Raw genomic sequence first — 12608 nt, forward strand, 5'->3', positions numbered from 1 at the left:
TTTTATATGGTGTACTCTTTCAATGCTGCATGAAGAACTATGTACCATGTCATGAACATAACTATCAATCTTGCTTCATCAGTGGCAACTTTCACCCAATCAGCTTCATCATATATGTCTTTTAAAAGAAGTTGGATTCTATGAGTAGCACACCTCGTCTTATACATATAAGGATACATGTCAGTGATCATGTCACTAGCAGATGTGAAATTGCTACCATTGTCAGTTGTGAATTATACAATATTTTCTTAGCCAATTGATTTAATCACTAAGAAAACAATATCTTTAAGATAAATCTTAGTTTTTCTTTCTCGAGAAACATCTAATGGTTTCAAAAACACTGCACACCCTAGGTGAATATGTAACAAGATTAATGAAAGATCAGTGTATCAAATTAGTCCATATATCGAACATTATAATGCAACCAGATGTAACCCATGAATATTTCACCATAGTAATACACTTATTAACACTTTTCCTAGATTATGGAATTAACTTAACTCGAAGAGTTGAATAAGATGAAAGCTTGTATGCTACACCATATTCAATCACTACGTTCACAAAATCACTAAAAGCTCTAGTTTGAACAATATTAAAAGCAATATTGTTCACCACAAAATGCTTAGCAAACATTTGATGAATAAACTCCTTATACTCTTTCTTATTCATTTATAATAAAGATGCTTGACTTTGATGTCTTTGGCCTCCTCTAGAAGATGTTGAATTTGATTCCTCCTCATGAACATTTAAGTTTAAAGTAGAAGTAGAACCAGTTTAAAGTAGACAAAACAAACAAAAATTTATATATATATATATATATATATATATATATATATATATATATATATATATATATATATATATATGTACACACATACACACACCCTATACAAGCCCTAATTTATCAAATTGTTTTTACTAGTAATATAAAATACAATAATTAACATAAAAAGTCAAATCCCAAAAGTGGTATTTAGATTACAACTCAAGTAAGTCATTAATATCTATTTATTTAATTTCAGATAATCTTATATGTGCTCAGTAGATGAAACCCACATAAAAAAGCAAGTCAAGTGGTCTTCACTAGAATACTTTTATGAAATATACATATACATACATGCATATATATATATATATATATATATATATATATATATATATATATATATATTTCATACAAGTCCCAATTTATCATATTGTTTTTATTAATAATATAAACTAATACAATAACTAACATAGAGAGCCATAACCCAAAAGTGATTTTGAATTTTCATCTCACATGAAATTGTTAATTCTTCATCTCTTAAGAAGCATCACAGTTTCTAATTTCCATATTTTATTATTGCAAATATTTATTCTTTGCATATTTTATTTCAACAAAGGATAAAATAACAAACATAAACACGTTCCATCACAAAAGCAAATCTTTGCATATTTTCCTTCGCTTGTGTTTTTCTTTGAACTTTTGTTTCTCTTTCAAGAGCTAACTTTGTCACTATATTACTTTGATTAGACAACACATGCAAACCAAAATGTTTTAGAGCCAAACAAGAAAAGCTTATATACCTAGTGAAAACAAAAGCAGAGCCAAGAAGAAAAGAATCTAGTTTGGTTGGAGTTCCTCTATGCTGTGACAACAACAATCTTTAAATTGAAGAAGAAGGTTTAGATGTCTCCCTAGAGTGTGAATCATAATTCATACAAGGGAGAGAGAATGGGACATTTGGGATTTAGAAGAAACAAATTGGTTTTTTTTTTTTATAGCCATGACATTATAATAATTAATTGAAAATGCAAGAGACACTTTTGTACTTTAGGCTTAGCCAATGAAACAATGCCATTTTGGATTTTCTTAAAAAAAAAAAAAAAGGCAAATGTGAAAAATGACTGTTTAATATAGGAAAGGTGTAAAATACACATTTAATATGGTTTGGGTTAAAAAAAATCTTATCATGTTTAAAACACGAATTAAATAGGAACACAAATAATTCATGTTTTTACTAGTTAGGACCATCAGTACACTAATCCAATAGTTTGATAATGTTGCTTCAACGATAACATTAAGGACCTAGGTCCCCCCTTAACCATTGGTTGTCATATAGTCTTGAACCTATCATGCCACCATCCCTCATCATCATCAATAAGGGTGACAACATGGTGCTTCCAAGAAGAAGACTCATAATCCTCTCTGGTGTATGTCATGCCTTAAACTTGTTATTTCTCTCAAAGGGCTTTGTTAATAGAGATAGAATTAAGATGCCTTCAATTATAGGAACCAAAATCCTAATCAACATATGTTATATTATAGACCAATTGCTCACCCTCAAGGTGTCAACTTTTAATGTGCAGATAACTCTCAATGTGTAGAAGCTAGCTCACATCAAACAAGTAACTCATGTCATGACAAGACTAATTTGTGACTTGCAAAAACAAACTCACATCAACCATGACTCATATCTTGATAACAATAACTACCAAACTTTAATCCATAATGTGCAAATTGTAACTTACATCATAACAATGACAACTTCCAATATGAAACCATTAAGTCATACTAGAAGGACATCAAACTCTGACATACATCCTATTGTAATCCTTATAAAAGCACCTGTTTCTCACATGGTTATCCTTTATACTCATCAATGGGATCCTTCTTCAACATCTATATTATAAATTACATTATAAAGATGCCTTCCTTTAATGTGTGGATATAACTCTTTTTTAGTTAGTTTTAACCCCTAACTTATAGAATATAACTCATGTTTGATAGACTAATGTGTCAACATTTAATGCATAAATGATAACTTACATCATGAAGACATCATCTCTCAATGTGTAAAGCCTAACTCATGCCTAGTAGGCCAAGATGTCAACATAACTTGTACCTTGAAGACACCAATCTTAGATGTGTAGCACATAACTCATAATAAGCCAATCAAGATGTTGATATTTGAGGTGTAGAACATAATTTATTCCAAGGAAATGCTAGCCTTTGACGTTTAAAGTATAATTCATGATGAACAGGAGAAGACATCAACTAGCAATGTGCATATATGATAACTTATGCCAGGTGGATACCATCTCATGACATGTTTAATAGAACTCGTGTTTGGCCGGTGTCAACCCTTAACATGCAATGTATAACCCACTTAAAGGTTGTATTAACCAAGAAGGTACAAACCATAACTTCATCTTGACAAAACTAATTAAAAATATGTAAGCATTAACTTACATCACTATGGTTCCAATTTACAATATGTAGATATAAACTCATGTAGCGAAGACAATGATTCTTAACATGTAAAGAACAATTCATGCTAGGTAGAGATTATATCTCGATGTGTGGAACATGCCACATTATGCAAAATATATCTCATTCTAAGAAGACATTAACCCTCAACAAACAAATTATAACCACAATAACTAGGTTTAGTAACTGACATCTGACATGTAGCCTTTAAATCATGTCGAAAGCTCTCAACCACTGATGTGTAAATTTTACCTTATAATAAATAGGTCGTGTTAATTTGCGATGTCCAAGTAACAAACTATGGACGTACAAAATCCTTCCATGTGGAAACTACCTCATGATGCGCAGCCCTTAGCTCATATTTTGACTAATAGTCAACAAAGTGTAGAACATAACTCACGTCAAGAATGTGACAACCTACAACATGAAGAATTTAATTCATGTTATGAATGAATTGACAAGAAGATAGCTCAAGCTATGGGATGGACAAAAAAAAAACACAAACAAATAACTAAAAGAAATATGCTCCATTAGTTAGAACAACAATTGTACTCTCCTAATTGTTCTTGTTCATTGCTATTACATTGTAAGTTAAAAAAGGGATATGTTCCCAATCCTTGGAGCTCTTAAGGATATGGCACAAAGCAAAACTCATGAATAGGTCAATATCTAATATTGATCTATGTAAGTGATAACAACAATAAAATTCTCAATGAAAACTACTAAATATATTCAAGATTAGGGATACCAAGTCTTTTGTACAATTTTCTCAAGCTAACAAGCATGTAAGCATACATAAGTTTAATTTCCAAGTACTTAAGTATATTGTTTAATGCACAAGTTTAATTACCATTACAGTTGCATCATTAGCCATGTCTTAAACCTACATTTATTGTACGTTGTCCACTTATGTGTATTAGTGTAGGTGCTTAAAATATTTGGTACAATGTAAAAAGAAAATGCAACAACATATGTACTTAGCATATTCTTTTATTATTGGAAAAATTGTACCTGATTACAATATATATATATAAAGAAAAAAGAGAGATCAAATAGTTGAGCTTGATATATAAAGCATTGACTATTGTAAAATTCAAAGAAAAATTGGTGAGCTCTTGCATGTTCATCGAAAACTTCCTCAAGGAGTTGGTTAGTGGACTTGAGTTCTAGTTCAACTTTTACCTTTACTTTTTCTAGCTAAGTATAACCATAACTGATTCCACTTCTTGACTTGCTTTGCATAACTTTCATTGAGAAAAAAGTTTTGGTTAGGAATTTGGAATCAAATTTTATAGAATACATAAGAGAGAAAATGTTTGGCTTTATCCTCAATCTCAATGCACATTGGTTCCAACCAACTTTTCCTTTCACTCAATGTTCTCCCTGAGGGTCTTTATGAGTACAACTCCTAGTTAGTTTGCCTGCTCTTTTTACTTGTAAGTTTGCTTGCTTTCCAACCTGACAAAATTTCCTTTTTTATCAGCTTGTACTATATTTGGTTGAAGCCAACCTCGCTTCTCAATGCATACTCTTTATTGGCAACAAGTTTGAGCGACAAAACCTCCTTTTTAGCCTTTAGGTCTTGTTCAATAACCTTTAGAATTTACTTTATGACCAAGAAATACTCTTTCAAAGTCACTATCTTTCTCCTAAGAGAATTGCTTTCTTGTAATCTTGATTACTTTTGATGAGGACAAGATATGCCTTATTATAGGAAAGCAAGAGCACACTCAAAAATTGTAAAGTAAGATAAAAACAGTGATTAGTTAAACACTTGATAGAAATATGAGGAAAACTAAAGGGCAAAGGTAAAATGAACTACCTTAATACTAGTCTCAGTAGGTTTTTTGAGCTTTTTAGGCATGCCTATCTTTCAAAGCTTGCCTAAGTTTCCACTAAGACACACTTCCTTACCACTAAAGCTATAAAGGCAAGGTTTGGGTGCATCTCAATAGTCTATTCATTACCTTGAGATCTAAAAAAGAGGTAAAAGGAATGATGTGTACCTTTTTGAAGCATGGATAGCTCGAATGAGACTGCCCTTTACAACCACAAAAAGAAGGTTATAAAGTTGAGGTCTCTTCTCCCAAGGTTCGATTGGCCTTTCCCCTTTATCCTTACCAAAATTTAAAAGGTATGTTCTTTTACTTGTTACGAGTTTGAATTAGAAGTAATGTCACTTGAGGGAGTGGTCTCTTTGGGGTGAGAATTAGATTACCATATTCCCAATTTTGTCTTTCAACTTAACTAAAGAAAATGATGAGTTGATGCCCTTATATATACAAAAATTGCAAAGGTTATCATATTTGTAGGAAAATCACTCAGACATAATAACAACTTAGAAACATACAACAAGTTCTTCCTAATCCAAACTTAACTAGATATATAATGCAAAAACCCTAGTAATTTGTTTCTACACTTAAAATAAGACAAAACCCTAAAATCCACCCAAAGACCACATTCTAACACCTTGCTCAACAGCCACACTTAGACCAAGTAATACAAGCACTAACATGCAATATACAGAGTCACGAAAATACTCAACTTTGGAGTATTCAGTGAAGAAAATGTTTTTGTACTATGGAAACAAAGGAACCTCCAAAGATATATACTTGGAGAAACTAAAGAAAGTCCATGAAAAAAACTTGAAAGTTTTATAATTTTGAAGAGCTAGTTTCAACAGAGATTCTAAGGTTTTAGAAGACTTATGACTATGAAAATTTTAGAAATTCAATGAAAATCTAGGGTAAAGAAATTGAGAAGAGGGTTGTTGAGTTATTCTTATAGGCAACTTGGTAGCAAGTGGGAAACAATCTTAGTCATCCAAGTTAAGCTAGTGACATATTTCAATGATCCAACTAGGCACACTAATTGTGCCTAATAAGGAATCCTAGCAACTTGAATTGCCACTACAAACATATGATGCATACATGAATTTCACTCTCCTTGGTCAAAGTCACAAAAAAAAAAAAAAGATAGCATGCAACAGTTAGACAAATCATCTACATGCAACATAACTCACAAGTAGGTAAAAGTCTCTTTACCCATGAACAACTAGGAGAGCAATATTTGACATTATTAGCTCTATCCCACAATCTCTTCAACATGTCGAATTTGGTCTCTAACTATCATGGATTGCATTTCATCCTTATCTCCATCAGATATGGGTTAATGATCATAACGTAATTATGTTTTACTTTGGTGAGATGATGATCTTTATCTTCCATTTTAGATATGTAGTAAGATCTAGACATATCTCTTATATAATTTTTACTAGATTAACCCTTCTAGTCTTATAAAAGGAGGAATAGTACAAAGGTAAAAGGAATGACTCTTTTGTAATCACTACTGTTACACTATTGCAATTTTCAAAGACATAAATATCATAACACAAAATGTAAACTCTGCATTAGTGGGTTCCACTATAAAAACATCTTATTCATTATCTTTTTATCCATATAGAATCAAATTACATTTTTATCTTGCAAAGTCACACTCCTAATCTTATGTACCTCTTGTTGGAGTATAAATTTTCACATCAACACCATTTTTCATCTTATCTTAGTTCTATAATTTTTATTTTCCATTTGTTGGAGAGTTTTTTAAAGAAGAAGAATATTCAAGAAATTTTCTTGCAAATCTTATTTTTATTTCTCAAACTGGGATCAGTATAATTTATAAGTGTTATCGATATTATATATAATGTTTTAAAAATCTTTAATTATGGCTCAATTATTGGAAACGCTGATTAAACTGAGCTGAAAACATCTTTGAGTTACTGTTTACTGAGTTAATGCTTTAGTATCGAGTTAAAGGATAGAGGTAACCAATTAATTGAACTAGGGTTGGTTTGTTTTTCCCTTTTTTTTTTTTTTTCCGTGTAATTAATTAATAAACGGGGATTTGTTTTCTTCGCACAGGATCATGGCGGAGGAACACGGTTATCACAGAAGTGACAAGAAATGCAGTGAAAAGTTTGAGAATTTGTACAAGTGTTACAAGAAAACAAAGGAAGGTAAAGCTGGAAGACAAGATGGAAAAAACTTGAGGTTCTTTCGCCAACTTGAAGCTCTGTATGGAGAAACAACCAATAATCATAACAACAATAACAATACTTTTAATAATCAAATTTCATTCTCGGAATCCCATCTTGATCATTTTCATCATAACAATTCTAGTCTTCTTCAAGAAACTCAAAACAACCAAGAAGCATTTCCTGATTAGAGCAGCCTGAGTTTTTCCAACATTTCAGGATTTGAAACAGCTTTTTCAGAAAACAATGATAATGATGATCTTTCCACCATTGCCTATATGATGAGCCCAAAATCCATGGAAAAAAAAAAAGGCAGAAAAGGGCCGGTAGTGGGAGGGTTTAGAAGAGTTGGAAGGAGTAGGTCAAGGAGTATGTAGATTCACGAGTCACAAGAGGCGTGGATGGAAAGAATGCTGAAGATTATTGAAGATAAAGAGAGAAAGATTGAGTAAAGAAGAAGTATGGAAGAATCAAGAGGTGGCTTGGTTTGATCAAGTGCATGAATTTTGGGCTAAAGAGAGCTTGTATTGAAGCGCGAGACGCTGTGGCAATGGAGGCATTGAAACAATACAGAGGAAGAGGATTTGAAGTTTCATCATCGTCAGCTGAGGCAAAGAAAATTCCCAATAATAAATGGAATGAAGCTGAGACTTCCTGTTTAGCACAACTTGTAAACAAAATTCCGAGAAAATGGATGTTCGGATGAAAATCTTTGGGAGGAGAGAGTGTCACAAATTGTGAGTTTTGGGTATTTCAGGAGTGCAATGGAGTGTAAAGAGAAATGGGAGAAGATGAAGATGCATTTCAATATGTGATGAGAGTATAACAAAAAGCAAAGGCTTGAGGGCATGGATTTGTCTGCAAGTTCTTATGGAGGAACTCAAGTTTTTCATATGGACGGAAATGAAGAGAAGGAGAATTCGACGACTCTACTCAATTCTTGAACCTAGCCGCATCTGGCTTACCCGATGCTCATTATTATAATATTTCATGTTTTTCGTGAATTAATAGATGATCATTCCAGGGTTGAGGCAATTAATTTGGTATTAAAGCAATGGTAATCTGGTGGGCTTTCGTGCTTTATTTAGATTATATTATTCTTGGCAGCTTCACTCGGGCTGTTTGATTGATAATAATGATAAGGTTATATTAGTTATTTATCTCTTATTATTAAAATTATCTTAATTATTTAATTTAATTTATCAATAATAATATAATAAATAATATAAGATATAATTTAATTAGCAACTTCATATTACTAATTAAAAGATTACTAAAATAATTTTAATTTTATTATGATTATATTATTATTAATTTTTAGGACAAAAATATCTTCATTTTTAATTAATATAACAAGTAATATGAAGAATATTTTAATTTAATTATATTTAAAGACATTTAAGTAAAATAATATCTTAGTATTATTTTATTACATTTAACAGAACATAATAATTATTTATATCTACTAATTTTATTAATATAATAATAACATATATCCATTAATTTTTTAGATAATCTATCTTTATAGTAATAATTCATTTTTAATAGGAAGAGATTATAATATTATTAAAAAGGCCAAAGGACTATTTCTCACTCAAGTTTCGGATGATGAAGGATCATCCTTTGTCAAAAAAGATCGGCGATCAGATTTCCTATGCCACTAGAGATGAAACCTATAAATGGGGAAAAAGTGAACTTTCAAGACTTAATCTTGGGGTAAATTGTTAGTTTTTCAAACCAAGAAGAAAAATGATATAAATTTTTAGGGTTTTAGTATTTAGTAGTAAAATAACAATTTTACTCTTATCTTTAATAAAAAATTTTAATAGAAATTAGTCCATGAGTAAGTATTTTAATTTTTGAAACGCTGTTAATATATTTTTTAGATTTAGTTAAAACTTGTGTGAGAAATAGTCTTTTGGCCCTATTGAAAATTGTGTGTACTTCAACATCACTTGACTACAACAGGCTTTGGTATTTATTGAGATTGTCTATGTGCAACTGCTACGGTATAGAATTGGAATTAATATCAATATTTTTAAAATTAGACTAGTTATCGAATCAATTATTTCATTGGTTTGTAAATTGACCGATTTAACTGAACAACTAACTAATTCTACTAATTATCAAATTATTATGTATTTTTTAAATATATTAAATATTTATCATATTTTTTAAACATAAAACATATAAAATATAATTTTAAATATATTAATTAAACAATTAACATTTCATTATATAGATAAAAAAAAATTAATTATAAATTATTGGTTGTAAATAGTTTTTTCAGTTCAATAAGTTTGCTCAATTTAATCAAATTTTAAATAAGTCATTATTTATATATAAATTAGAATAGATTATATACTAATTCACAATTTAAGTGATCAAATTAGCCAATTTAGTTTGGTTTTAAAAACACTGCACAACATAGATTATGTTGGTGTAAGCCACTTGCCCCGTGGAGTCATTCAAGCACCCCGACGCCACATGATATCCAACGGTGCAATTAATTTTCGCTTGTGATTGCTCTTTGTGCACAATTTTTAGAAAATTACATCTTGGCTGCAACACTCGGGAGGGGCCTGCTAATATAATAATAATAAAATTATATATATCCACTTTAAATATATGAATATATATATATTTAATATAAATCATCGAATAATTAGATGATTTTAAATTAATGATAAAGTAATAACTAATAACAAATCATATATATATTTAAAAATAAATACATATAATATTATTCATATAATAAACTCAATTTTTATACGATCGCTACAATTGGTAAAAGTACAACATAAAAAGTCTTACATTTTTCTATAATAAGGCTATAGAGTGAGTTTTAGGGAAGAATAGCTAAGCCTATCACAAGCAATTATATTATTGTCAAAAAACAATCTAGTACAAATATGGTAGTTTGAGTCATCTGAGTTGTATTCGTGGTTAGTTGGGATTATTTTGGATTTAAAATTCTCAATCCTAACTCGGTTTAAAATAAAATCATATCAAAATTTCTTAGTCTTATATCGATTTGAAATTTTCAAATTGACTTAACATAATATGAATTATTCTGAACTATATATGTAACAACATGATTTACTACCAAATGACACGTTTTGGTACAAAAATATATGTTTTGTCAAAATAAAACATGTCTTGACACCAAAACACCGCATTTTGACATGAAAAGATGCATTATAGTAAAACTAAATCACTCTATTGCAACTTAATTGTTTGTTTATTTTATTTTTTTGCTCATAAAAATCTTAAATAAAGGAATTATACCTCAATTAATTGACAAACATGAATAATTAAATTTTGAGAATATATAAATATATCAATGAGAATTAAGAAGAAAGCACTACAAAAAAAAAAAAAAAGGCTTTAATGAGTGAAAAAGTTTTTCTATTCTTATCGTTAATACTTTTAACTGCGGAAGCTATAACGATAATCGATAACAAAAATTTTCCTCTCGTTGAAACTTTTTAATGACGAGAAATAGATTTTTAACAACTATTTTCTCATTGTTAAAGTCATAAATTTCTTTAGTTTTAATAAGAGGATAAGTAATTGATCGCTAAAATTATGAAAAAAGTACTTATAACGATGAGATATTATCCCTTTCGTTATTGCTTATCTCGTTAAAACTAATATTTTTTGTAGTGAAACCAATTAAACATTACATTATATAAAACTTAAATAAACACCGATATCATGAATATTTACATGTTAATTATAATGAAGTTACGTACCAAATATAATAAGTTCAAATTAGTAGGATTGATAACGCACCAATAAACTTATATTTATACGAAAACAAATAAACTATCAGCAGTATTCATACAAGTATGCAAAAGCAGTTGTAAATAATAAAATGCTTAAACATCAAGAGCTAATGAAGCTAAATGGGGTAGTAAAATTGATTTGATTTCCAATGCTAAAATTTCTAAGCTAGACCTTCTATCAACCTTGAGCTCTTCCAAATATTGCTTCAATTTTGATTCTTGTAAACTAGCCCAAATCATCTTTATCGAAGTTATCAAATTCCCATAAAAGTATAAACATATAAAACTAACAAAATTTTACATATATAACAATAAACCTTTTTGAAGAAAAATAATGAATAATTAACCCAAAAAAAAAGAAACCTTTTCTTTGTAAATTCATACCTACATCAATAATTCACTTATGTTATCACCGCAAGATTGTTGATTAAGTAATTAAACATCAATGCTAGTTTTAGTAGAAGATGATGGACCAGTTGTTGGAGAAATCTTAAGCTTTGATGGATATTCATTGTATTAAGGAAGTAGTTTTAATTGATTGAACTTTATTAATCTAAAATTGCTCCATTGCAACTTAATTGTCTATTTATTTTGTTCCTTACTCATAAAGATTTTAAACAAAGGAAATATACCTCAATTATTTAACAGACAGGAATAATTAAATTTGGAGAATATATAAATATATTAGTGAGGATTAAGAATAAAACCAATTAAACATTACATTATATAAAACGTAATTAAATACAAATATCGTGAATATTTACATGTTAGTTATAAAAAAGTTATTAACCATAATAAGTTCAAATTTATAGTATTGATAACGAACCAATAAACTTATATACACACAAAAACAAATAAACTATAAGGGGACGTTTGGTTTGGATAAGATAATATTTTATTATCAAAATAGAGAGATTACTGAGTATAAATTATTACTATATTTGATAAAATTTGATAGGTATAAATATTTATTGTGTTTGCTTAAAGGTAATAAAAGAATACTAATAAATTATTTTACTTAAATGCCCTTGAATATAATTATTTTTAAATATTTTTTTATTATTTGTTATATTAATTAAAAATAAATTTATTTTTGTCTCAAAAATTAATAAATAATAATATAATTATAATAAAATCAATATTACCTTACTAATTTTTTAATACCTAAAGTAAATGTGGTAGTCAGATTACCATCTATATTACCTACTATTTCAGTATTAGTAATAGAATATTACTGTAATATTTTATTACTGATAAACCAAATAAGGTAATATAAGTAATAAAAGATAAATTGCCAAGGTAATCTTTAAATCCTTAAAACCAACGATCTCAAAAGAAGGAGTGTTGGAGCTTTGTGTTAATTGAATATCTTCTTTGCTTGTATCTATATTTATAATATTCTCTGTGACCTCATTTAAGTTCATGCCATTATCTTTTGTACTAACAAAAATAGAAAAAGGTGAAAATAAAGATGTTAATCATATTTGAATTTGATATTAATAATAAGTTAGGAGAAGTATTACCAGTTTAACCAAAC

General features: G+C 29.0%; 1 pseudogene; it reads left to right on the forward strand.

The window, feature by feature from the left end:
• Positions 1-7174: 7174 nt before the first annotated feature.
• Positions 7175-7989, forward strand: LOC123206004 (annotated as a pseudogene).
• Positions 7990-12608: the final 4619 nt, after the last annotated feature.

The sequence above is a fragment of the Mangifera indica genome, unplaced genomic scaffold, assembly GCF_011075055.1.
Source record: "Mangifera indica cultivar Alphonso unplaced genomic scaffold, CATAS_Mindica_2.1 Un_0021, whole genome shotgun sequence".
NCBI classification, from domain to species: Eukaryota; Viridiplantae; Streptophyta; class Magnoliopsida; order Sapindales; family Anacardiaceae; genus Mangifera; species Mangifera indica.